Genomic DNA, 27,653 nt, shown 5'->3' with positions numbered 1-27,653 from the left:
TATTATCATTATTTTTTAGCGAATAAAAATAGCTTTATAAATCGTAATAGATTATCGTCTGCTTATTTCTCGTGATTTTTACTTTTTTCTATATCTAATACATAGAAGAAAGTATTGGATTCGTGCAAATTTTCGAATTTCGAATTTTGACGGATACGAACGTTTTGAGGTGTGCTGAGTCCATTTCGACTATTTTTGGAAAATGTCTGTCTGTGTGTGTATGTATGTGTGTGTGTGTCACGTCTGTGTGTGACCAGTTTTTTGTGACCGCTCTACAGCAAAAACTACCGCATGAAATCGAACGAAATTTGGTACACATATGTGCCCCTATGTGAACTTGTGCCCATTGGTTTTTGGCGCGAATTCCTCCAAGGGGGGTGGAGCAATGGGACGTTTTTTGAGTTACGCGTGCATGCTATTCCTCAGGAAGTAACTGGCGGAATCAGACAAAATTTGGTCCATATGTTGCCATTAACAGGAACAGGTGCTGATTCAATTTTGGTGTCAATAACTCAAACGGGGGTTGAGTTATAGAACGTTTTTTGTCGTCAATTGTGACTGCTGTATCTCAAGAAATAATGAACAGAATGAAAGAAAAATTTATCGGCAAGTAGTCCTTAGTGGGTATAAGAGCTGATTTTATTTTGGTGTCAACAGCTAAAAAGGGGGTAGCGCAATCGCCCGTTCTTTTTTTCCATTGTGAGTGCCTTATCTCAAGAAGTAATGCTACGTTCTGGTTGAAATTTGGAATATATGTGAATCCATATGTAAACAGGCTTTGGTTCAATTTTGACGCCAATCGCTCCAAGAGGTGTTGTTTTTTTTTTTTTTTGAATAAAAATATTTTTATTAATGCAACAATAAGAAAGATAAATCGTAATAGATTGTCGTCTGCGTATTTCCCGTGATTTTAATTGTATGGAAATGATCGGAAATATTTTCTCAATGATTTAAAATTTTTAACTGTTGCCATCTTATGTTTGTTAACAAGTGAAATATTTGTAATTAATTCAAACAAGGCTTTTAAAATAACTTTCAATTTTCGCTCTTTGCTTTGCTTTTGCAATAATTCAGACATTGGGATAGTCGTCAAGTTTTTGCATGTGTAATTTTTTTTTTGGAATATTGCTTCCTCATCAAGCATGGGGAGGGATCAGATAAAAAAAGAAAAATATAGAAGAAAGTTTCGTGATGGCCACAGCATACTAGTCTGTCTGTCGAAATGGCTTTGAATCAGCATAAGTTCAGATCCCTAACTTTTAAAATGTTGCAAAATGATGGCGTTTGAGGAATGTATTACAAACTCATGTTAATATTGTTTGCAAAAAATCACCGAATACACGGTTTTATACTTACGTAGAAGTGTGGTGTGAAACGTTTTATAAATTTATGTTTTAAATAATCTTGACTACACTAGTTTGCAAAAAGGAACATTCTTTTTCTTCGCATGGTGAAAAATACCAAATCTGCGCGTAAAATGATGCGCTGAATGCAAATATATCTGTATGTAAAAGGTTTTTTTCCCCAATATTCACCGATTTTTTGACATACGCAGTTAAAGTTTCAAAAAAATGTGTATATTCACATTCACTACTAAAAAATATCCAAAGTCAACTCTCAATAACTCGAAGCCTTTCATTTCGAATATTCCGAAGTTTTCGAGATTTGGGTCCGAAACTCTTAAGAAGTCTGCGGTTAAGAAGTCCACACGTTATTTCTTGACTGACCCTAATATCAATAACTCGAAGGTTTTTAGCCGGTTCTTTGGGATTTCGAGTAATCGAGACGACTGTATATATAAACTTAGTAGTTTATTCATCTATTTGGAGTACAGTGCATCCCTCTTAAATGTTCAGAAATAATCAGCAAGTATCCGTTCACTGGGCAGATAGAGTCTCATCAAATATATATTCCTTACTTAAACTTTTCATCACTAATACGCGGAAATTATCATTTCAAGTAGTGAAGTCGAGACAAGTGTTTTCAATAGCCTTCAAAAAGTTTCTAAAAAGGTCGAATTTAATCTGAAGTACCGATGGAATAATGGAGCTATTCTTTCTTTATTATTCGCGCCATTGCTGTCCCTTTTGCACAGGAAACGGCAAAACTATGTACAGACCAGGAAGTTAATCCTTCAATTCATTTCATTTTAGGCTAGATTGCTTTTTGCGTCAGAAATAATTGAATCACAGTATGTGTTGAACTAAATGTTATCCATCAAAACTTTGAAATCTTCATGTTTCCACAAGGACGGATGCAAGGGAGGGGCGATGGGACGATCGCCTCTCCGTTAAGGATTCCTGCAAAAGGCAATTTTTCCGAATTTCAAGCTCTAAAACGCAAGTGATGACGTTGAGGAGAGGAAAGGGGGTTCAAGTCTCCCTCCCGGAAACTTTTCGGAGTTGAAGTTTCAAAAGGGCAATTGTAGACGATCTTTGGCAATGTTAGGAGGAAGCGTTTGGATTTCTTCACCCGCGCGGGGGGGGGGGGGGACATTTTTGCAAAATTTTAGTCTTAAACATGTGAACAGACATCTCAGGCAGCGTTTGCGGAAAATGTGTTTGTTAACTTTCCTCTGGTAATTTCTGGGAATTGAAATCTCAAAAAGGGCAGTTTTAGACGACTTTCGATGATATTAGGGGGAGGGAGTTTCTAAACATTCCCTCAGAATTATTACGAAATTGTAGTTCTAAAACGCAATTTTAGAATACCTCTTTCAACGACAAGAAAAAGAAGAAATTTGAGAAACCCCTTGGCAAAATCTCTATATTTTAGATGTTTAAAAAAAAATGGTTTTGCACCCCCCCCCCCTCCTCCTAACCTTTTCCAATCTGATAGGTAGTGAAAAAAAAGTTAAAATTTAATCTCCCCCTTCTTGAAGCATTTCTGGATCCATCCTTGAAGTTTCCTTTGATTGTCTTTCTTTAACTGTGCAAGTATAATCCACACACTTTATGAGTCAAACAAGAGCTGTTTCAATTCAATCATATGTTGATGCATTGAAAAATTCATTTAATCTATTTAAGTATACTGCATCAGTATCTTACGGGGAAAATACATCCCTATTGCAGTCGAACTCGCTTAAAACGAGCATGAAGGGACCGCGATATTTGCTCGTTATAACGGAGTGCTCGTAAAAGACGGGTTTCCGAAAAAAAAAATCATAAATATCATGTACACATTTATTTGGTTTGATTGCTTTTTATTTCAGGACAGTGCCAAAAAGTTGATTAATTTGCTTTGAACTATCTTAGTATCTCATTGTTGTGTTATTGGTATTTTGAGGAACATTCATAGCAAAAGAAACATCGTCATTTACAATCCTGGTTTAGAAAATAATTTTTCAGCACGTATAAAGCCACCAAGTTCGTAGAAAGTAGTTGAGCTTCAAATTTTTCTGCACATCTAAAACCACCGAGTTCGTAAAAAGTAGTTGAGCTTCAAAATTTCACGTTCGTCGTTATCATCGCCCCCCCCCCCCCCCCAGGCCCCATCTTAATTTTCGCCTGCATTGGCTTCAATTTGAGTTTTAGTATCGTCGGAAGGAAGTACCTCGACTTGATAACATTGGCGTAAATAAATATAGTTTTCAAATGCTTCTCTGCATCACAAATTTCGAAAAATGGGCCAGCATCACTTGTTTTAGAATCTTTGACTAGGGTTTCCAATCCCGAAATCCCGATCCCAAATCCCGCGGGATCGAGAGCAAAATCCCGCTAAGATTTTCTATGCAAGCGTTTTCCAACATTTGCCCCTCATAAAACGAATATTTTCACAAACATCATGTGAAGTTTGAATCACCTTCCTTGTATATTTGCAAGAAGAGCAAGGAAAACATTGTGTCGCATATGGTGAACGGTGGATTTAGCATTTAAGAAAACGATAAAAATAAGAGTTTATTTTTCTGAGAATGCGTTGGTTTTCTCATTCAAGGTTTCGATTTTCATTCGTTCAAATATTGGGAATATGCGTAAAAATTACAAACGTTTTCGAAAACCATCGCTAAAATTTGAATCAGAAAATTTCGCTTTAAGAGAAAGTGTATTACCGATTGCAAAATCCACTTTAGTAGCCTTATTGGAACGCTCATGTAAGCTTAAGGAATGCATTCAAAACCTCTGACTTACTAAAAATGCGCAATATTTTTCTCCGGAGAAAAAAGCCTGACATTATTAAACTTTCTAACCAGTAGAAGGTGATTGCCGATGTCGTTATCATTGTTAAACTAACATTATAAATGTAAGTAGTACCTTGAAAATTATGTTGGATAAATTATCTGAGCAATCTGCAATATTCGGCAACGGCAAGACTCTAAAAGAAATGACTGAAACTTGGATGAAATATAGGACGACTCGCATGACAGTTACATGCGTTAAAATGTTCATGTTTTAGAATGTCTCTTTAAAATGACAAGTAAAATTAGCGAAGTTATCCAAAAACTTTTACTACTGAGGCTATTGCTAGATGAAACCAATTAGCATTAAATGCACGGATACAATGACCAATGTTAATTAAGTAATAAGTGTAAGTTGAATAGATTATTTCAGAAAAGGGCGCAAGTCCGATTGTTTTCCGTTGGATTTACGCCGTTTCTGAAATAATCAATTCAGTTATATTGATATAGCAAAATATGTAAATCGAATAGACATGGCTTTTGTCCGAAATTTGAAGTTCTTTAACAAAAAAAAAAAAAAAAAAAAAAAAACGACCTCCATTGGAAAAGAAAAATCAATTTTAAAAGGTGATGAAGTTTATTGGGGTTATTATGTTTTGATGAATGTCCACAATTATTTAATCTCTGTAAAACCAAATGCAGTGGAGTTGCACCGCGCGTTTTCGTCAAGCACGTTTTTAATTAAAATCTAACTTTTTGAAGAATAAAGTCGATCCCGGGATCCCGCGGGATTATAATATGTTTCAACTTTTAAACAATTAAATTGTTTTCAATAGCTTGCTTTTCTGTTTGTATTCTGTGGCCACTTTAAGTGAACTTTTTTTTTTCTGTCGTGTGCAACACGTTTGAATAAATAAACAAACAAGCAAATCAAGTTGCAATTAAATTTTAAATGCGACTTGAATGTTTGCATTTAAAGTTTTTGCCTCGTTTTTATTCTTATTTCCGCGGACATAACTTTCCATATTTTTACGTGCTTCTTTTCTCCGAAATAGGAAGAGAAAAAGATGTCAACTGTGACAATATGTATTGAATTCCAGCCTCATAAATGTGATTTACACACCATTGTTACATGCACTTGAAGTAGGAAAAGTGAAACGATCCGTTCTTTCCTTTTAAATCCTGAGGTGTGGCGTGCATCCGAGTCAAGGGCCTCTAGCTCGTAAGTTATTGTCGTTATAGAACTTCATTGCATGCAAATTATATGTAGAAATGGGGCAAATAATTCGTGAGTTTGCTATTCATCCAGTTTAATCGAGCTGTAGTTTCTGAACAATCGTGAATCAGTTTGGTAAGTGGTTCGCTGTTCGTGCGTTTGAGCGGCGAAAGGAATTTTAGGCAACTGGTATGGAATTTACGATTGTTCTAGAAAAGGATTCTACTCAGGGAAGGTCCGATAGGAGGTCATAGGAGGTCACTGTGACCTCCCAAAAACTTCGTTATTCGAAAAATTCTGTGTGACGATTCGGCAATTTTGGAGACATAATTGCAATACAGTGAAACCTGTGTAAGTTGACCACCTACGGTGATTAGTGGTCAACTTCAACAGGTGGCCAACTTACTGAGGTTGTTTTATATGATAAGGGCTAATTCCGTGCCTGGAAAAAGCGGTCAACTTAGACAGGTGGTCAAGTTACAAGGGTGGTCAACTTTACAGGTTTTACTGTATTACAATTTTGAAAAGCCCGAATGTCCCTTTTTCAATGGATGTACTTATGTGCAGCAGAGTGGTGTAGTGGTTAGACGCTTGCCTCTTACGCCTAAATGCGCAGTACAACCTGCGCATCCAGTTCCTGGCTCCAGTTGGTAAGTTTTCAAGACGCAAAAAATCAGCAGCGTCCATTCCGTATGATTATACGGTATGTAAAAGGTCCCTCGAAAAATTACATGTTTGGCTTAGAATGCTCTTGGTAAAACTGAATTCCTAACGAAGTTTTGCATCGAGTAGAGCCCGGGAGCTTCCATCTGGTGGGAAAACTGGGCGTCAAAATTCTTGTGGTAAAGCCACCCACCAATAGTGGTGCTGCATGTAATAATGGATGCTATGTCGAGGGATCACACCAGATCGGCAAAAGGTACTGCCTCTAACGCAGCCTCATTAGAATGGAAAAAACCCAACAAACCTATGTGTGCATACCTGTATTTTATTAATCGACAAATTGAGTATTTCGCCCTCCCAAAAATTATAGTTTGGGTCATTCTGGCCCTGCTAGAGACTCTGCTGATTAGAATACAACACATATTGAATCGGCGCAAAGAGCAAAATGTCTATCGCCAAAATTGAATTCCAGAAAGAATAAACAAAATGACTATCACATGTCACCATATTCTGTGGTGCTGAACAGAATATACCATTAATAAAGAATGATATTGCGCCAAATGTGGTTCTTGTATTCTGTTTTCCTGAATTTCATGATCAGCGAAATATAAAATGGCTTGCTTTCACTACTTACTTGGAGATGACTACAAGAGGCCATGTTAGCCTAGTCGGAAACCATTAGGCCGTCTTTAAGAAGGCCCAGCTCGGTTTTGGAATAGTATAATTTTTATGAGTTTTCTGGGGGGGGGGGAAGCTTGGACAAAAAAAAAGACGAGGGGACCGCCTTGGCTCTCGGTGGCTTTGGGAGTGAAGAATTCAACTTGTTGCTCTCTGCGTCACCAGGATGATATAGCTGGTGACAATCTTAAGAATGATCCCAATGTTTTAAAGTTTTTGATAACTAAGCAGACTCTAAGTTCTAAACTCACTTTTATTCCTCTTCATCTTTTTACTGGGCTGCTCGTCAGCTGATAGCAGAGATGCCGCAGATGAACGTTGGATAGTGTTCCCTCACTTTAAATTTGCCAATACATATCTGCACATTATGTAGTAAGTTACCGCCCTAAGCCAGGGCTGAGGCAGAAATACTTAAAATACATCGCCAGCTCAGTTATTCCATCCGAGGACTGCAGCTCCGTGCTTTTTAGCACTCTTCAGTGCGGAATAGGAATTCCCTGAGCTGGAGGCGAAAAACCTCTTAAGGGAGCCAAGAGAGCCAAACAAACTGGTAGAAATAGCACACCAGATGAGTGACCGCAGCAATGGTGCGGTTCAACTCAAAGATTGATGTCAAAGCATGGTATTATGTAGTAAGTTACCGCCCTAAGCCAGGGCTGAGGCAGAAATACTAAAAATACACCGCCAGCTCAGTTATTCCATCCGAGGACTGCAGCTCCGTGCTTTTTAGCACTCTTCAGTGCGGAATAGGAATTCCCTGAGCTGGAGGCGAAAAACCTCTTAAGGGAGCCAAGAGAGCCAAACAAACTGGTAGAAATAGCACACCAGATGAGTGACAGCAGCAATGGTGCGGTTCAACTCAAAGATTGATGTCAAAGCATGGTATTATGTAGTAAGTTACCGCCCTAAGCCAGGGCTGAGGCAGAAATACTAAAAATACACCGCCAGCTCAGTTATTCCATCCGAGGACTGCAGCTCCGTGCTTTTTAGCACTCTTCAGTGCGGAATAGGAATTCCCTGAGCTGGAGGCGAAAAACCTCTTAAGGGAGCCAAGAGAGCCAAACAAACTGGTAGAAATAGCACACCAGATGAGTGACAGCAGCAATGGTGCGGTTCAACTGAAAGATTGATGTCAAAGCATGGTATTATGTAGTAAGTTACCGCCCTAAGCCAGGGCTGAGGCAGAAATACTAAAAATACACCGCCAGCTCAGTTATTCCATCCGAGGACTGCAGCTCCGTGCTTTTTAGCACTCTTCAGTGCGGAATAGGAATTCCCTGAGCTGGAGGCGAAAAACCTCTTAAGGGAGCCAAGAGAGCCAAACAAACTGGTAGAAATAGCACACCAGATGAGTGACAGCAGCAATGGTGCGGTTCAACTCAAAGATTGATGTCAAAGCATGGTATTATGTAGTAAGTTACCGCCCTAAGCCAGGGCTGAGGCAGAAATACTAAAAATACACCGCCAGCTCAGTTATTCCATCCGAGGACTGCAGCTCCGTGCTTTTTAGCACTCTTCAGTGCGGAATAGGAATTCCCTGAGCTGGAGGCGAAAAACCTCTTAAGGGAGCCAAGAGAGCCAAACAAACTGGTAGAAATAGCAAACCAGATGAGCGACCGCAGCAATGGTGCGGTTTAACTCAAAGATTGATGTCAAAGCATGGTATTATGTTAAGTTACCGCCCTAAGTCGGGGCTAAGGCAGAAATACTTAAAATACACCGCCAGTTCAGTTATTCCATCATATTTTAAGTATATCTGCATAGCTGAGGCATTAGAAACAACAAAAATCACTCGGCCTCTCGCATTAAATAAACAATGCCTATGTGACGCAAAATCTCTAATTAAATCAATAATATGCTAAAGAAAAAATAAATACCTAGCAAAGTTCTGCAAGTGAAACTGAAGGAACAAGTATGCATTATCAAAGGATGCTTTTTGACGATAACTTCTGATAGGAATGCGAGTGACGTGTGTTATAATAAATAACAGCTTTGTGCTCAGAACTGATACCAACTCTTGCTGTGCTTTCCAGCGTTGATGGAGTGTCCATTTCACAAGCTTTAGCGCCCATGCATTCCATGTTCAAAAGAACCTTGTATTCAAGAAATTAGCACACTTTGTGTTCCTTGAATAGCAAGAATTTTCGGATTTTTTTCCTGATGCATGCTTTCGTGTTTTAAAGTTTTGCTCAGCATCCACTTACAAGAGGCCACTTTTGATGGTTGGAGGAATTATAATTTTTACTTCAGGTTTTAAGTTCGGCCATTTTTTCCGTTACTTGGTTACGATTATGTTTGAATTGCGTTGTGCTGGTATTTTCTATTAGGGTCTTCGATAGCAGTGGCAGAGAACAAGGGGAGAGTCACTGGGGTCATGATCCCTCCCATACCATCAACAATATTATCCTCACGCAGTGCGTTCCAACACTTTTTTGCGAAATGTAGATGATTTCATAATATTTTCAATTTCTTAATTATTTCGAAAAGTAAATGTTTGAAATGCTACTTTTCATTGCGAATGGAATTTATTAGGGACTTTTATGTCGTATGAGTTGGCCATATTCCTGGCCAATTTGGTGCTATTAATTGACACCCAAGCAGTTTCAGAAACTTTCTGCGCCCTAAACCATAGCTTCTCTTAAAGGGTGGGGGGGGGTGTCGTTCATCAGCATGATCCCCCCCCCCTAAAATGAGTCTGTATCTGTATCCGCCTCTGCTCGATAGTTGGCGCAAAACTCAAAAGTGATCAGAGATATGAGGGACTAAATATTCAACTAAGAGAAGATAATAAGTTTACATTTTATTCAAAAATTTTTAATATTTTTACAGCAGAAATGCGAATTTGATTGAGGCAGTGAGAAGCAAAGGTATGTAAGTGACAAAATTAAAAATTTGGAGATAACCAGGAAAAATGGTTGAACCTCTCCTCTGCTTTGGGGCAAGACATAGCACTAGTAGCACTGGCAGGTGCTGCTGTACAGCATGATTTAGAATTTTGCTTTAATGAAAGTCTACCTAGCATCTGAAATTTAAACGCGATTTACTCAAAACTTTAAATAAAGCACTTGTATATCTTTGCTTCTCACTGCCTCATTTGTATTAAATATTCAACGCAACAAGGAAATGAAAAATTATCTGATTCACCAAGGGTACCGGTTGTTTTATGTCGTTAAGTTTTACGACTGTGCATTCAACTATTCATAAAATTTATAGTACAATCTCAAGTGTCTAGGGAATGAATTTTACGCAGCAGTTCAAAAATTTCTAACTGGCTTCAGTAACAAATGAATATTAAATCAATAAAATGTTCAATACAACACGATACCGAAAGGTAGCGCAAAATAATTCTGAACGTTATCTTAATCTTTACGAATAATAAAGCTAAAAGTCTGTATCTGGATGTCTGTGTCTCTGGATATCTAGATGTCTGTTACGCGCATAGCGCCTAAACCGTTTTGCCGATTTTCATGAAACTTGGCACAAAATTAGCTCGTAGCATATGGGTTAGCACCTCGAAGCGATTTTTCGAAAATACGATTTTGTTCTTTTTCTATTCCAATTTTGAGAATATTTTATCGAGCAAATTATCATAACGTGGACGAACAAATTATAACGTGGTCGAGTAAATTGTCATAACGTGTACGAGCAAATTACCATGACGTGGGCGAGCAAAGGAACATAATAAATTGGCGAGAAATTCATCATCCATAATTTTGTAAATATACAGGCGAATCAAATGACCTTTTAATTTTCTAATACGGGCAAAGCCGTGCGGGTACCGCAAGAAAAACATAATAGAAAAATATTTTTTTGAGCAATCACGATTGCTTATTGTTCTCACATGACTGTTTTGATGTCCTTTGATTTTATTTTCCCACCGCCACCCTCCGCACCATCACCGTCGACCGGGTCCTCACGATGCTGCTCCTATAGCGAAAGCCGTCTCCAGGTTGCGTCCATGTCCTACACACACGCGCTTACATACACACACACACGCACATACCTACACACACAAACACATACACACATATACAAACATATACAAACACATACACACAAACACAATCATATACACACAAACACATATACACGCGCATACATACAGACACCTACACATACATACAACTATCCACATATTCATGCCTGCACACAGACACAAACACATATGACTACACACACACACACATACCCCGCCCCCACGCACACAAACACTCATACACGCAACTACCAACACTCATGCCTGCACACAGACACAAACACATATGACTACACACACATACACATACCCCGCCCCCACGCACACAAACACTCATACACACAACAACCAACACTCATGCCTGCACACAAACACACATGCCCACATACACATACCCTCTACACACAAACACACACCCCCCCCCCCACACAAACACACATACCTCCCTCCCCACACACATAAACACACACGCCTACATACACTTAAACTCTCGTGATTGCGAAAAACATAATTTGAATTCAAGATGACAAAATTCAAATTAATTTTTTTTTTTTCATTTTGACTGTTATAGCTGTGAACTTTTGAGGAAGTATTAGTTCCTCTCTACGTGTTTTAGCAGCGTAAAGATGTCAATTCAGTCTTGTATATTTGAGTTACAGGGTTTGTTAAAATTTTCAAGAAAATTAACAACTATCTGTATACTTGTGTAATGTAGGGGAATGTAGGGCAAAGTGAAGTGGGGAAATATTTACTCTGCTTTTAGTCCCACCTATCTGATAATATTTTGACTAAGTCGTATCACGTGTAGTCAATTCCAGTCAGGAAAAACATATCGCCAAAAATTAATACATTTGATAATATAGACAATTTAAAAAAATTGATAGTTGTATTGTAATATTTTGTTGTAAGTTAAAATTTATTTTTGTCACTATTAAATGAGAAAGTTCTTTTTATTGACATTTTAAGTAATTATTGTGACCTCCTAATATTTGTTGCAGTATTAATTTAGTTAATATTAAGCTTATTTGTATTCTAAAAATTTTTTGCAACGGATATGCGGGCAAAGTGAAACAGTTTATTTCGTTGATTCACTCAATCATTTATTAAATCACTTTCATTTTCATTGATTAGCTAATTCATTTACATTTCTTCAGTTGGTAATTCTCTTATTTATTCATTCATTCACTTATTTTTTTAATTAATTCATTCTTGTACTCTCTCATTTATTTTTCTTCGCATATTGACTAATTTTTATTTTTAATTATTTGTTTAATGTTTCAGTATCCTTTCATTTATTCATTCAATCTCTTGTTTACTGATTTATTTGATCAAAAATATTTTTTATAACCGAATAGAAAGTATTTTATTAGAAAAATATTTTTTTTTCACTTTGCCCCATAAAAAAATTGAAAATGTTCTACTTTTTTTTTGAAGGCGTAAATTTACTACCAAAAATAAAAAGTACCATTTCAATGCAAGCTGTAATAAAAAATACCATGTTTTTTCTTTATGTACTGCAATTTTCAAAACAAATTTCCATGTGTTTTTTGAAAAAGCTCACTTATCTTAACTATTTCGCATTCCTCTACATTCCTCCACATACAAAAAACCAAAGAAAAAGTTGTTTCTGAAAAACGTTGTTTGAAAAGAACTTAACTTATTTTCATCCTATCTTTTGAAATTAACAGCAAGTTTGAAAAGAAAGTTTTGAAATTAGCAACATTTGCTTCTCAAAACAATTCTTTAAAAACGGTAAATTTTTGCAGTAAGTTACCGCCCTAAGCCAAGGCTGAGGCAGAAATACATAAAATACACCGCCAGCTCAGTTATTCCATCCGAGCACTGCAGTTTCGTGTTTTTTAGTACTCATCAGCCCGGAATAGAAAGTAACTGAGCTGGAGGCGGAAAACCTTTTAAAGGAGCCAGGAGAGCCAAACTGGTAGCTAATGTTAGCACACCAGACGAATGACCGCAGCAATGGTGCTGTTCAACTCAAAGAATCAAGGCAAAGCTAGATATTTTGCAGTAAGTTACTGCCCTAAGCCATGACTAAGGCAGAAATACATAAAATATACCTCCAGCTCAGTTATTTCATTCGAGGACTGAAGTTTCGTGCTTTTTAGCACTCATCAGACATTATTCCGCGCTGATAAGTGTTAAAAAGCACGAAACTGCAGCCCTCTGATGGAATAACCGAGCTGGCAGTGTATTTTATGAAAGGGAAATTTTTGTTTAGCTTTTTCCAATATATTTTATTATAATCTTAGAGATTACATTATCTGTCAAAGTAGATGTTTTCAGAATCAAGATTATTTATTTAAAAAAAAGGAGGAGGGGGGGCAAAACAAATGATGTACTAAAATAAAATATTGAGAACATATATTATACTGTTTTATTTTAAATATTACGTATATATTTCAATTCCACTTAATTGACTGCAAGTATTACAAAGATAAAACATTTATTTTATACTTAAGTGCACAGAACTTGAAGCGATTTTTATTATTCTGCGATGCAATCGTTCAAGCAATGGAATAATAACAATCATTCCATAACAGAACACTTCCTACTGTCACGTTCTAATGATCTCCAATTCTTAAACGAATCTTCCATACAACTTATTTCCTTTAACGGAAATAATGAAGCTACAATCAGAATGTCTTTGTTACAGATGACGGTTGGCAGGAACGAATCAAAATGTGAGTTTCTGAGAAACGTACAACGCAGGAAAAGATCTGGAGGAGAGAAAATGTTGGATGACATCAATTGTGTCACCACAAAGGACAGCAGAGAAATTTTGCGTCGCATCCCTCAAATTTGATGAATGACATTCCAAAAAAAAAAAAAAAAACCACGAAGAAAAAAAGAAGTGAAATTTATTGACAGTTTTCTTCCTCTAGTATACACGCATCAACATATATTTTTTAACGGACTTCAAAAAGGAGGCGGTTATCAGTTCATACCGTATGTATGTATTTTTTTTTTTGCTTGTCCACTCACAGCGTCTCACCTAGTGAACCGATTTTGATGATTCTTTTTTTAACGCATAGGGGATGGCTCAACTTAGGTCCCATTACTTTGTTTGACCATATTTGTTCTTTAGAAAAAAAGTTATGGTCAAAAAACAGTGAATTTCATGCAATTTCCTTATTAAATGATTAAATATGAAACCCATTGTTATAAAAGTTTGGTGCCATATAACAGTAACATTAATAGTAATTGTAATGATAATTTTGAATAAAGGTTTCTCTGAAGCAAGCATCAAGTTTCTTCAGTGTCATTGCTCCATAGTGGGGGTAAACCTAACCTGGAAGCGAGGTGATGCATCAATCAGGATCTGTTTAGCTTTCACAATACTACCTGGTTAGATTTGCCTCAACTATACAGGATTGCATCACAAGCAACTTGTATGCTGTGAAATGCAAGTTAGTTAGGGAAAACGTAATATTTAAATGGTTGTTATTAAATTAACACACAAATGAGTTCCGAGAGAAAGCAAAGATCAATTTTTAGTGTCAATCGCTTAAAATTTAAGGCGTGCATATAGTTTTTTTTTTTTTTAGTATGGAGCATTTTTATGAAAAAAAAGGTGAAATTTGATGATGGTAACTTCTTATTTTTACTGAAATACCTACATTTACACTAAAAAGAATGAAATAAAAAATTTTTCAAAAAAAAAAAAAAAAAAAAAGAACCGACTTCAAAATTGCTCTAAAAAGTGAAAAATAATTTTATTCGTGAAACACCATCGATAATACTTTTAAACATAATTACTTTCTTCTATATCTAATATATAGAAGAAAGTATTGGATTCGTGCAAATTTTCGAATTTCGAATTTTGACGGATTCGAACGTTTTGAGGTGTGCTGAGTCCATTTCGACCATTTTTGGAAAATGTCTGTCTGTCTGTGTGTGTGTGTGTGTATGTGTGTGTGTATGTATGTATGTGTGTGTGTATGTATGTATGTGTGTCACGTCTGTGTGTGACCAGTTTTTTGTGGCCGCTCTACAACAAAAACTACCGCATGAAATCGAACGAAATTTAGTACACATATGTGCCCCTATGTGAACTTGTGCCCATTAGTTTTTGGCGCGAATTCCTCCAAGGGGGGTGGAGCAATGGGACGTTTTTCGAGTTACGCATGCTTGCTATTCCTCAGGAAGTAACTGGCGGAATCAAACAAAATTTGGTCCATATGTTGGTATTAACAGGAACAGATGCTGATTCAATTTTGGTGTCAATAACTCAAACGGGGGTTGAGCTATAGAACGTTTTTTGTCGTCAATTGTGACTGCTGTATCTCAAGAAATAATGAACGGAATGAAAGAAAAATTTATCGGCAAGTAGCCCTTAGTGGGTATAAGAACTGATTTTATTTTTGTGTCAACAGCTAAAAAGGGGGTAGCGCAATCACCCGTTCTTTTTTTCCATTTTGAGTGCCCTATCTCAAGAAGTAATGCTACGTTCTGGTTGAAATTTGGAATATATGTGAATCCATATGTAAACAGGCTTTGGTTCAATTTTGATGCCGATCGCTCCAAGAGGTGTTGATTTTTTTTTTTTTTTTTTTTTTTTTTGCGAATAAAAAATATTTTTAATGCAACAATAAGAAAGATAAATCGTAATAGATTGTCGTCTGCGTATTTCTCGTGATTTTAATTGCATGGAAATGATCGGAAATATTATCTCAATGATCTAAAATTTTTAACTGTTGCCATCTTATGTTTGTTAACAAATAAAATATTTGTAATTAATTCAAGCAAGGCTTTTAAAATAACTTTCAATTTTCGCTCTTTGCTTTGCTTTTGCAATAATTCAGACATTGGGATGGTCGTCAAGTTTTTGCATGTGTCATTTTGTTTTCATTGGGAATATTGCTTCCTCGTCAAGCATGGGGAGGGATCAGAAAAAAAAAAGAAAAATATAGAAGAAAGTTTCGTGATGGCCACAACATACTAGTTTTTGAAGTTGGCGCAAAAACCATAGGTAAGATCATTCACAGCCATAACTCAACTTCAACTATAAATTTAACCAGGCCTAGTTTCTTCACTACCACATACATTATGCATTGATGACAGCATATTTGAGTAACAATATAAATGTTTCGTTCCTAACTTTGGATGATTTTCTCAAAAAAAACTGAACGAAGCATGGTTTCGCCGGATTTGACTTTTTGTTTTTGCGCCAACTTCAAAAATTATGTTTAAAAGTATTATCGATGGTGTTTCACGAATAAAATTATTTTTCACTTTTTAGAGCAATTTTAATGTCGGTTCTATTTTTTTTGTAAATTTTTTTATTAATTATATATATATATGTATATGTATTATGTATGTATATTTATAAATATAAAATTGACAATAATTGAAATAAAAAATTTTACATTTAAACAGCGCAAAAATGAAGCTAAAGCAGGTAAAAGTAGTTCTATATATGTTATTTAATGTAATTTCACACCCACACGTAGCACAATAGTAAGTGTGTATATTGTATAACAACAACAAGAAAATTCAGCAATATTCATAGAAAAAATACCCGTGGCAAGCATTTATAAAGACCAATTAAATGAAAAGTATCAGTGCTTGAAAAAGTTAAATTCCGACATCCAAGATCTGATAGCCATGTCAGAGCTTGAAAATGAAATAGAAACTTCTGAACATTATAGCGAAAGAATAATAGAATTTCAATATAAGATTGCTAAGTTTTTGAATGAGCGTGCTGCTGAAGGTCAAAAGGAATTGTTTGAGTCGTTAATCTCGAAACATGAAAGTAATTCTCAATCCTTCAAAATTGAGCGTTCTATGAAACTTTCCAAACTTATGCATAAATTTTTATAGGGACTGTAGTTGCTGGCTAGAGTTTTGGGGCCAGTTTTCTAATGCCATTGATAAAAATAAAAGTTAAACTTCTATCGACAAATTTTCCTATTTGAAATCTCTACTTGGTGGCAGTGCCTATAATGCTATTGTAGGGTTTTCACTTACGGCAGAAAATTACAAATATGCTGTAGATTTGTTAAAAGAACAGATATGGTAGGAATAATTTAGTCATTAATGTGCATATGAGTAAGTTGTTTAATTTAAAACCAGTGAAAAATTCCTATCACTTAAGACTTAAGGGAACTTTACGATAACGTTGAAAGTCAAATTCGAAATATAAACCTTCGGTACTATATCCGGTAGTTACGGGCATTTGCTTGCACCTATTTTATTAAAGTTAATACCAACTGAACTGGCCCTGGATTTCAATCGTAAACGATCAAATATGACAGGTATGGATAGTGATGAACTTCTAACGTTTATAAAAAAAATGAAGTTCAATCACGTAAAGCAACAATTCACCTGCAAAATTCCGAAAAATATTCTTCAAGTAGTAAAAATGGCAAAAGTAAACAATAGACTAGTAATTACAAACGAAATATTCCCACGACTTCTACATTAATTACAAATTCTAAAAGCCTTTGTATATTTTTCGATTCGATGAACATGATTCGAAATCATGCAAGTCGAAACCTATTTCTGACAAACGTGAAAAATTGCATAAGACTGGACGATGTTATGTTTGTTTTCGCAAATACCACCTACTCTCAAATTTAAAATTTTAAACAGAGAGTTGCAAAATATGCAATGGCAACTTTCATTACACATCAATTTGTATCAATAAATCTTTCAAACCGCCAATGCAAATGGAGATACTGAGGGAGAAGCTATCATTACTTCAGTTTCTCATTGTTGGAAAAATGTTGCTAATGTAAATGCAAAAGAATTAATTTTGCAAACTTCATGTGTTAAGGTGGAATCTGGTTCGAATTCAAAATTGTCTTTAATTCTTTATGACACGCAGCCAAAAGTCTTATGTCACAAAGAATTTAATTTCAGAACTAAATCCCCCAGTTTTACGGCAAGAAATACTTCAGATATTTTCATTTGGAACTTTTAAACCGCAAATTAAAAATTTTGATGTTGAGTTGAAGTTATCCCATGTAGGTAATAAATATGTATACAATCGACTCCCGTTACAATGCGATCCGACTTTCGCGAAATGACTATAACGCGATTTTTCCCCCGGTAAAGAATTTTAGACTTAACACGAATTCTCCGCCCGCAACACGAAAATTTTCCGAAGGGAATCGCGGTGGTGTGTAAGTATCGGCTTAGTTTTTGGATACTAAAATTTTTTTTTCGGTGAATGGACCTTCATCCCTTTGTCATCACCGAGAGAGTAAGTTCCTATACCATACTAGTCTGAACATCGTTTATACAAATAACTACTCCCCATTTTCCATTTATTTTTTTCATTCTATGTGGGGAAGTTGATGAAATATAATGACACCTAAGAGCGCTGTTTCATTTGAAGTTTGAAGGTAAGAATGAAAAAGAGAAAGTTTCTGACAATTAAAGAAAAACTAAAGATTATGTTGAATAAAACGGTTTTTTTTTTTTAATATAAACAAAAATTAATTTTTTTATGTGAGAAACAGATGATGTATAGTTAAGAAATGGTTTTCAACAGTTTGAGGTGGTGTTTACACGTGTCTTTAATTATATAGGTATGTTTATAAAAGTTTTTACACATACCATTTTCCACAACGCGAACTTTCGACTTACGCGAGGGGTCTTCGAACGCATCCCTCGCGTAAGTCGGGACTCGACTGTACAAGCACAAGCAGACTCTATGGCTGATTTCATTTGTTCATTTTAAATTATAAATGCTTCAAGGATGTGAAGAATTTTCTGCGTAACAATACAGCTCAAAATAATTCTCCCAATGTTAAACATATTTATTGGCATCAGCAAAATGATTACAACCTTAATTTGTGCTTAATTGGACGCAAACAGCATCAGCATTTCCGGAAAACTGCATATTAGAGTGAAAACTTAGTCATGTTCAATAATTTTCTGCAACTCAATGTCGAACTTTATGCTTTACAGGCAGTTCTTCGATCTCGTTACGACTGAGTGAGTATTCTTTTGTTTTTCGTTCTTGTTAGAATCGCTTGCTAACATTGGAAAAGTGTTTAACTGCTTCAGCGGTTTCGTTTTAAATAGAGAATATTAAGAAAAGAAGATTTTACGTGTTTATTTTATGACGTAGTTGACAGAATGGGGTCGTTTCCGAAATTTCAAAAGTATTTTTTTTTTTCTGAAAGAGCATGCTTAAAAATATAGGATCTGACAATATTTTAAATAATTTGACTAAGTTTAATATTAAAAAAAAAATATTTTAATCGATGCGTTTTTATTGCTTATGCTTCTGCGTATGACATCACAAATGATGAACTACCATTTACTGTTGCCATAAACGCAGAGCGCAATATTTAATTTGTTTCTTTACTCACATGTGTTGGTAACGATATGGTTGATAGCAAGCGTAGAGCGCAATTATTTAATTCGCTTCTTGATTATCATAACGTGGAAACGCGGTAGACAGATGCGCCAAAGTACATCGTTTGTGACGTCATAAAGACCAAGCCTCATTTTCAAAATCGGACACTTAAAAAAATTAATTAAAAATTAAACGTTGGGAAAATAAAAGATTTTCTCGCTCCGTGTTATTTTGTTTTGCTTATTCTATCAGTTTCAGTGACTAAAAGTAGTACTTTTGACTGAAGGAAGCAACCCCATTATGTTAAAGTTCTTTTTTCGGAACTTTTAGACCTTTATACTCTTAGAAAAATAGTTTGTGGTGATACTTTTGAAATTCTCAAATTGATCAACACTTATTTCTGAAAAATGACGAAAAAAGTAAATTTAGTAAACGTAGTTTTTTTTTTCTTCTTCAAGTTTAGAAGAATGTTTTTAAAAAATTATCAAAATATCAAAAAAAAAAAAAAAAAACATTTTTCAGTGCTCAATTGCCAGCAAAAAAAATGCAACATCACATTTTACAGAGCTTGCGCAAATTGCTCGAAATTTCGTCTAATTTGTAAAAGTTTACTGAAAAGGGGAAGAATATGAGCTCCTATGTTAGTTAAGCCTGGAGTGAAGAAGTATGAGACAGGATAATTAAAATAATTTTGTTATTACCCTGTATGTTATTATTTTTTTCTTTCAATTCATGGTATTGAAATGGCTTCGGTATTGGCATTTATAGTTTTTTTTTTAGTTTCCTTTAGTTTACACACTATAAAAATTTTATGTAACCTTACTCCATAAAATCGGTGGCAGCTTAGCTGCCTCCAGTGCTCTGGAGTAACTTAACTAATATAACTGGTGTAAAGTTACACATCGCTTGTGGAAGGTTACACCATGTAACTATAACGTAACGTCTCACTCATTTCTGCTTAAAGCTACAACTTAATTTTATTTATGCTTACAACGAAATTTCTTGAAAGGTTACACATTAGCAAAAATTAAACTTTCATCTGACCGTCTTGAACGCGTGCTCATTTTTTATTTTAAGTAGATTCATACTTCAAGTTAACTATTCGATAGTTTATACTATCCAAATATATTAAATGGTCAAATAATGCATAATTTCTTTCTATAAGTTTTAAACTGAAAGTACTAAAATAAATTAGTAGCTTACAGTACTTGAAATTTCGTTGTAACAGTATTAAAAAAAATCACCCTAGAAACACCTTCGTTACTGCTCTTGCTTTTAATTATTCGTTAATTCATTATCTATCAAGTTCATGCTTTTTCACAACCTATATGCACCAATTATTTATCTATTTTATTGTACAAAAAAGCCATTTTTATTCTTCTAAGAGAAAAAAAATCCTGAGTGGGGTCCACACACACAACGCGAGTCCCACAGACAGGTAGCAAATCATGAGCTTTTACCGCTCTGCCACAAAGGTCAGTTTTCGATTCCGCTAATAATAGTTTATTTTCTCGCCGCTGATGCTGATCTTTACGCATGCGCTTTGGATTCTACTGACTACAGGTGGGACTTTACGCAAACCATATTGCAAGGTTCCTCCAACAATTTGAGTTTTTAAAACTGATACTACACACTCCAGAATTCGTGTGATGTTACGCCTATTAACAATGTTAACCTTACACTTTTTTTTAAAGTGTACAAAAAAGTGGTTGCATTGACAGTAAGTTCCAAGCTTGACAATTGAAGCTTTATAACTGTGCCCTGGAATCTGATTAATGGAAAGATGGGTATGGGGCTCCCCTTTCAATGTTTCCACCTCAAACAAGTTCCCAAATATCCTTTCTTTTAAGAAACGAGCTGATGTGTGCATCATATGACTTCCTTTTACGCCAATTTAATGATAACTGTAGTGCCTTGGAGTAAGCAAAGATACACTTTAAATATTTTTACCCCCAAGTATGTTGCGAACTGCAGCAAAAAAAAAAAAAAAAAAAAAAAAAAAAAACGCTTTATACAGATTAATTTTCCCAATATTGGACATTTTAATGTGATTCAATGGTTAACTCTAAAAATCGTCAATAGTTCAAAATAACACTAAATTTAAAAAAAACCGCCAAATTTGTTACCAAGTTGGCGAAAAACCAATTAATAATTAGTGGACTTTCCCACTTAGATTATGATTCCAGGCTTAGAAGGCTAAAAATTTACAGTCTTGAGCAAAGAAAAGACCGAGGGGACATGATTCAGTTGTTTAAATTTATTAAAATGAAAGATGTTACGGGGCTGAAGTTTAGCACTGAAAACAGGACAAGGGGTTATTGTTTTAAGCTATTCAAATCTCAGGCTAACATATGGATATTAGGAAAAAAATTTATTTTAGCAGGGTAGTGGAACCTTGGAACAGCTTACCGGAAGAGGTGGTAATGAGCAAGTTAGTAGATAGTTTCAAGAGGGCCATTGATCTTCACTGGGGATTGTAAATTGACCAAGACCAGTCTAGCTGGGCCCAGAGCCTGTTGTTGGTCATCACTTTTGTATTTGTAAATTATAACACCACTTGAGTTTGCATTGATATTAACAATGATTTCCTCCCAAAAAGGTATAAAAGACCCCCTAAGGAACATCCGAATGCAACCAAAACAGAAGGTGCCCAACTAGACCCTAGTGGGAGTCTACGTACCAAGTTTCAACTTTCTAGCACGTACCTTTCTTGAGTTATGCGACATACACACGCACATCCGCACATACATACGTACATACGGACGTTACGAGAAAACTCGCTGTAATTAACTCGGGGATTGTCAAAATGGATGTCGGGTGTCTATACGTTATCCACGTGTGGTCGAGTCGAAAAAAAATCTCAACATTCATTCGGGGGTGAGCAACGTGGAAATTAGGGCCGATTTTTGGGTCAAAATTGTTTCGTGAATACAATACTTCCTTTACTTCGTAAGAGAAAGTAAAATGGGAGAAAAAACAATGCGTGAAGTACGGAAAAGGTCCAAAAAGTAATATTTTCCAACAATCTAGTCTACCTAATGTTATATAGGTTAGAGGTTCTCGTGGTTGGTGACAATAGGATGACATATTCTCGTTTTCGGATTCTTCCGCATAGCGTAACAAATGGCCCCAGTTCATGGATGAAATCTAGTAGGTCATTTAACAAGATGATTCAAAAGACAAATGGCTAAGTAAAAGAGAAATATTTTCATTGGCTTTTCATTTTATTGGTTAGAAATTCTCTAATCTGGTAAGATTCAGCTTAGTTTTATTTTTATTCGAGATAGACAAAAATACACAATTAAGTAAAACTAGACTGGGTAAATTCCATATAACTAGATATTGCATAATTATGGATTTAAACTCAAAACAATTTATGTGGTAATGTTGCAAGCTAAGAATTTAATTGAGAGAATAAAGAAACCTTGTTTGCTATAAACTGCTACTTTAACTTTAAAAACAATCACGAAATCGAATGCCATGCATACTTAAAAAATTAACCTCATCAGTAGGTAACCTACATACGAAACTTTAGCGTAGATGCGAAAATTTCTGAAAAAAAAAAGTCAAGATAAGGATCTACCGAAACATTAATCATTTACATATGAGTATATCTGTCCTTTGGGTATAGGAATGATATTTTATTAATTCATTTTTAAGTAAAAGAAAACCTTTTAGTTTTGGGTGGAAAACACTGCTGTAGGTAATATTGACTTGTTTGTTGTAGATTGTGAACTCGAAAAGTAATTTGAAAAAAAGAAAAAAAAAATGTTACAACAATTACTTGAAAGACTAAACAACAAAAATGAAAGAAACGTTTGGTGAAAATTATGACACTCTGACTAAAAAAAATAAGTGAGTCATGAAGCTTGAAAGCGCTATTGATCAAAAAACTGCTGAAGGACAAATTAAATTTATAAAATATCATGCCTTTGTGACAGATTTTTTAACTTGGATATTCTTATTGTATCTAAAAGTTTTAATCTCGCATATGAGTTACATATAAGTTAATTTTTATTGCCTGAAAATTTAACAATTCGAAATTAAAGGATCATTTCTAGAAAAAAGGCGAATATGTATTTTTTTAAAGCTCACAAAATAATCAAAAAGTAAGATGATTTTTCCTAAAGCACACGCCATCTATTGATGGTTTTCAACTTGAATTTATTTCAAAGTACTGGATTATTTCAAGCTTCCAATTGTAGATATTGTTCTCATAAAAATATAAACATACCAGAAGAAATAAATCATTTATTACAAAAATAATGATATTCCTGTCAAGTACAGTTCAGCTGTTTCCATGCTTGTGTTATGTGATATAGGCGTTTTATGAAGGATAGATTTATGCTTTGCCAAAAAAAAAAAAAAAAAATGTCACCAGGGAAAAAAAATGCACGGAAGCTGTCTCATTGGACAGATGAATGAGAAGTAAAGAATGTCATCTAATGCCAAACAGAGAGACAAAAAAATTAATTTATGACAGTAGAAGTAAAAGTGACTGAATTGGTCTTAGACGAAGTTAATGTCGTGGAACAAGCTTTCTTAGAACGAGGTTTCAAACTGTAATTAAAACTTTAGTAAGTTTATCTTAAAGGGCACGAGCTTACTTTCACGTATACCACTGTGTTACTTATTCCTATACTGTCCTCCTAAGTAAGAAGAACGTGTCCGGGTCTTTCCACGAAAAAGTCGCCATTTTTTTCTCGCACATGTCACCCCATTTATTTCATTAAAAGCTTAAAATTTGAAAGGGTAATGAGCAAAATATTTTACTTAATCACATATACGTTTGTAATTTTTTACGAAAAAATCATGTTCATTACCCTTTTAAGCACTTATTTTTAATGAAATATACGAGCTGTCAGGGGGATGATATAATGTATGTTTTTTTTTTTTTTTTTTTTGTGGAATGGCCCATCTTAGTTTCAATTAAATAAATAATAATAAAAAAAACCTGGGATCATTTGGCAGACTCACAACTAAACATACATTATATTAAGCTAACTAAGAACAAACACTAGAACTACGAACGATGTGTATCAAACTACAGTAATCTTCCGATTATCTGCGAGTGAATTATCCGCCAGACGGATTATTCGTGAGTCAAATCAACAATCAGGATTAAGTATTTTCTCAGCAAAAAGCAAACACCAATGGCTGCTTTTTTCTTTTTCTCTTCTTTTTGGTTCGAAAAATTGTAAGTTCAAAATTTGCTTTTGTTTTATTTATTTACTTGTGTATTTATTTATTGAGCTTTCTTTATCGTACATACACTTGTTCTTTATTGATAAGTTCTCTCGTGCAAAAATATAAAACAATTTTACTTTACTGTGTACGTTTTTAACCCCCGACACACAAAGGAAGGGGGTTATAAGTTTGACGCGTCTGTGTATCTGTGTGTCTGTCTGTGACACTCTAGTGTCTAAACGGACAGACCGGTTTTGAAAAAAAAAAAAAATCGAAAGAAGAGTTGATGGAGAGTTTGGTTAGCTAGGTTGCATCTTTGGATGACATTCATTAACGAAGATATTAATTAAAAACCTCTAAAAGGTTTTTCACGATTTTGCAGAGAAAACATAGTTAAAAATTTTAAAATTTAATACCAAAATAAAGAGATTTTTTTTCCGCGTCTGATAGAATGTGTTTGGAACTTCCATGTTTCATAGAATTCGAAATATGATGTTTTTTAAAAGTATATTTTAATAACGGCTAAGTCTTTATTCACGCGATTGATAATCGAATTCATTGTTGTCCAACAAGGAAATAAAAAGCAATGATTTAAAATTTTTATTTGATGCCAGTTCATATTTAAAAGCAAATAAAATACTTGACATTGATTTTTAATAGTATAAGGCTTGTAATAGGATTTTCAATTTTCCCTCTTGATTCTATAGTTGCGACTCAGTCGGGGGTTTTTAAAATTTTTATTTTTATCGTTGCTTGTCACTGTTGGTAGAAAGTATTATGCATCAATACAGCCACGATTTTAAGGAACAACAATTTTACCTAATAAGTTTTCCCCTTTTAGCCTTTTTACGCGATTTCTATTATCCGCGGATACAATTCCGCAGATAATCGGAACGCATAGTTTACTGTAGCGGTATATTATTCAAAAAGTATGAACAAAATACAATAAATAAAGAAGTACACAACCAAAAGACAAACTTTTAAGTCACATCTTTATTATTTAAGAAAGCAAGATACGGCTACCTATCTCTCAATTGGCTAATGTTCCAAAACATTACATACTTTTAGGCAACTGAAACATAAATCAGAAAACAAATCATATATTTTTCTATTTTAATATAAAACTATTAGTCAGTCTGAATTATACCAGGTTCGTTCTCTTATACGCCATTACATTCCAGTAAATTATGATTGTTAATGTTTGTTAATTAACAGTTTGTACTCAAGCGTATTTTTTAAATGTGTGCTTAAGCGTAGAAACGCAGCAAAAGTAAAATTCCGCGTTAAATTAAAGCAACATTTTTCTCAATATAAAGTTTCGAAGCTGAATAAGTAAAACAAATTCCAAGTATGAACCATTTCTCTACACTACTTTCACTGGAAAAAATAGGAAACTTAATATGACAAAGATTAAATGAAATTGTTCTAGTTTCTGCGGACAAAAGTAGCAAAAACATAATTTCGATTTAAATTATAGAAAGTTTCTGAATATTAAATTTCAGAACTCAATATAGGTAAAAAAAATACAAGGCATGACCAATTTCTCTAGAATACTCTCACTGTCAAAGTGAAAAAGGAATAGGAAACTGAATTTGAAACAAACAGTAAAGAAATTGTCTGCGTTTTCCCCAAAAAGAAACAAACTGTTTTGCTTTTAATAACTGCAAAAATTGCCTTCGGTCATTTTAAATAAAAAAATAATTCCGTAATTTGTATTGTCATCATCATCATCGTTATTATCAACATTGCTATGATTACTATTATTATTTTCTGTTATTTTTATTTATTTTTGAAAAAAAAGCATAAATAAATAAAACTACTTTATCTAGTATTAGCTAAAACATTGCACTGTTTTTTCCTTACGTAAAAAAAAGCAGTGATGCTAGAACTAATAACAAATTTTTCCATATTTTTAAACGCAGATGAAATTTTGAGTTACTATAAAAATTGTTATGATTTATGTCAGCGATAAGTAACATAATAGCACAAAAGTTTAAGATATTCATTAAGATTACTGCAATTAACCTAGTTACATTCAGAAGATTAAGACATCCCTTTCATTTAAACGGAAAAGAAATGCAAATTGAATATTAATTCACCATAATGCGCTTACAGTTTCATTTGGTAAGTGTTTAATTCTTAAAAATGAGTAATTATCTCCAGAATTCAATTAGAAATTTTTTATGGATTAACCAAATTTCTTTTTAATGCGAAATAGAATCATTGGAATAATAAGCTTAAGCATGTCGTTAGGGAACCTTGTTTCTTTATTTTGTTATGTTACGCTGTTCCGGTAATGTATATTTCATATCTTAGACTTTTCTTAACGAAAATAAATAAGTTCATCTAAAATAATTAAGACATATTTGTTTAATTTTTAAAAAGTATTTCAGAGTTTCAAATCAGTATTAATACTCAGGTATATATATCTTTTGGATATCGCTTCAATGGGATTTTTACAGCAAGAAAGGGAGAAGTAAAATATTTAATGAGCTAATATTTGGAGGAGGAGTGATTATATTAATGCTTTCAGTGTAATTTATGCATAAAACTATAAACTACTTTAATTACTTTCAATCTGTGATGACACATACATTTTTTGAACTCATTCAGTGAAAATCGCTTCGTGCTAGATTTAACGTATTTCTTAGGAACATTCTGAGCGGCTTGCATTTCGTCAATAACGCTGCAAAAAGTACCTTCAAAATGCTTCTGCTATAATTCTTGCTGATTCTTATGTACAATGATATCTTGAATCCAAATATGACCACCGTTTTCCCCGTACACATCCCCCTTTTTGGAAATGCCGTCTCTCAACTTTTTTCAATTTTCAACAGTTTCACTGCCATTATTTTTATTTCGAGATCTCTGTCTGAATGTCTGTTACGTGAATAGCGCCTAGACCGTTTGGCCGACTTTCATGAAATTTGGCACAAATTTATTTCGTAGCGTAGGAGTAAGCACCTCGAAGCGATTTTTGAAAATTCGATTTTGTTCTATTTCTATTCCAATTTTAAGAACATTTTACCGAGGAAATTACCATAACATGGACGAGTAAATTACCATAACGTGAACGAGCAAATTACCGTAACGTGGACGAGCAAAATTACCATAACGTGGACGAGCAAAATTACCATAACGTGGACGAGCAAAATTACCATAACGTGGACGAGCAAAATTACCATAACGTGGACGAGCAAATTATCGTAACGTGGACGAGCAAATTATCGTAACGTGGACGAGCAAATTATCATAACGTGAACGAGCAAATTACCATAACGAGGGCGAGCAAATGAACATAGAAAATTGGCGAGAAGTTCATCATCCATTATTCGTAAATATACAGGAGAACCAAATGACCTTTTAATTTTCTACTGGCGGGCAAAGCCGTGCGGGTACCCCTAGTAAGTTTATAAAGTAGCATTAATATACATATTTATATCTCTAGGGCCGCACCGGATCCATTGTTTATCACTTCTTGATATAGTGAAAA

At 34.6% G+C, this 27,653-nt stretch overlaps 2 protein-coding genes across 3 annotated transcripts in view; one reads left to right on the top strand and one right to left on the bottom strand.

Moving 5' to 3' along the window:
- Positions 1 to 27,653, bottom strand: part of LOC129221244 (carbonic anhydrase 7-like) — a 196,727-nt gene that overhangs the window by 50,442 nt on the left and 118,632 nt on the right. The window lies entirely within an intron of this gene.
- The window catches only part of LOC129221245 (uncharacterized), a 246,005-nt gene continuing 223,650 nt past the window's right edge, over positions 5,299 to 27,653 (top strand). Inside the window, exon 1 of one of the 2 annotated variants that reach the window (XR_008580490.1) lies at positions 5,299 to 5,336. The gene's annotated coding sequence lies outside the window, so the exon portion shown is untranslated. The remainder of the gene's footprint in view (positions 5,337 to 27,653) is intronic. The other variant, XM_054855699.1, reaches the window with a different exon arrangement.

Source organism: Uloborus diversus, chromosome 4 (genome assembly GCF_026930045.1).
Source record: "Uloborus diversus isolate 005 chromosome 4, Udiv.v.3.1, whole genome shotgun sequence".
NCBI lineage: Eukaryota > Metazoa > Arthropoda > Arachnida > Araneae > Uloboridae > Uloborus > Uloborus diversus.
This window is presented reverse-complemented; position numbering and strand designations above follow the sequence as displayed.